The sequence below is a fragment of the Suncus etruscus genome, chromosome 2, assembly GCF_024139225.1.
Source record: "Suncus etruscus isolate mSunEtr1 chromosome 2, mSunEtr1.pri.cur, whole genome shotgun sequence".
Lineage (NCBI taxonomy): Eukaryota > Metazoa > Chordata > Mammalia > Eulipotyphla > Soricidae > Suncus > Suncus etruscus.
In genome coordinates, this window is record NC_064849.1 from 115,845,580 (window position 1) to 115,847,138 (window position 1,559).

The following is a 1,559-nucleotide window of genomic DNA, read 5'->3' on the forward strand; positions in this document are numbered from 1 at the left end:
TTAAATAATATCATATATAAACACCGAGATTCCAAACATGATTGTAGTTGGGTTTCAGTCGTAAAAAGAACACCCCCCCCCATTCACCAGTGCAACCTTCCAATCACCATGTCCCCATCTCCTCCCTCCCCCACTCATGCCTGTATTCGAGACAGGCTTTCTATATCCCTCACTCACTGACATTGTTATGATAGTTCTCAGCTTAGTTATTTCTCTAACCGCACTCACCACTCTGTGGTGAGCTTGGAGAAGGATCCTTAATGTGCATGGCTTAGAGCAAGACTCATTGTGGATGGAGTCTCCTGAGGGGTCTTGAAATTATAGGCCTTAAGAAGATCCTTTTGATTCTTCCCATTATAATGCAAGTGCAGGTGACCTGGTGAGATGATTCTCACTCTCAAAAGGTAATTTAGGATATTGTGGTTACCTTCCCATTGAGGGCTAGTGGTGTCTGTTAGATTATCCCTTATTTTACTCAAAACAAAGATCATGGGCCAGGAGAGATAGCACAGCGGCGTTTGCCCTGCAAGCAGCCGATCCAGGACCAAAGGTGGTTGGTTCGAATCCCTGTGTCCCATATGGTCCCCCGTGCCTGCCAGGAGCTATTTCTGAGCAGACAACCAGGAGTAACCCCTGAGCAACACTGGGTGTGGCCCAAAAACAAAAACAAAAACAAACAAACCAACAAAACCAAAGATCATCCTTAATTTCTTTGTATCTATTTGTTTACAACTTGATTTTACCCCAAAACAGAAATTGTCTTACATGTAAACCTGGGAGGGACTAGCTCAGAATAGCCTGTCCTTAATTCCCCCCACTTGAGGGTGATCTCTGTACTCAAAAAAAAAAAAAAAAAGACCTTTCTGGAAGGAAACTTGCTTTTTGTTTGTTTGTTTGTTTTCGTTTTGGGGCCACACCTGGTGATGTTCAGGAGTACCTGGCTATGTGCTCAGAAATTGCTCCTGGCTTGGGGGTCCGTATGGGATGCTGAGGAATTGAACCACAGTCTATCCTAGGTTAGCTCTGCAAGGCAAATGCCCTACTACTTGTGCCACCACTCCAGCCCCTGACAGGCAACTTGCTCTTGATATGGGGTAGAAGATTGCCAGAATACCTGTGTTTCACCCTCAGCCTGGTCTGGATTATTTCATGCAATGACCCTGCATTAGACATGCTCACTTGGGGTTGGAGATGCAGCATGTGGGGTGATTTTACAGTGTCTACATTAGAATGTGAAGGTGGTAACTTACTTGTATTTCATAATGACATTGGAGACAACTCTTGCAATTTTTTTAAAACATCAACATACACTAAAGAGTTATTTTAAAACTAATGTGAAGAATATGAAACACCAGAGGTAGCCTGTCTCTGATTAGATTAGATAAAGTAAGGAAGAGAAAAATGTTAAGAAAAATGAGGCAAAAAGTAATTATAAGGCCTAAGAAAAGAATACAAGAAGAGATATATTTGTTAGTTTTCTGAAGCTGCTATAATGAAGTTTAAAACATTGGGCAACTCAACACTAGAACAATTTATTATCTCTGGAAGCTAGAACTCCA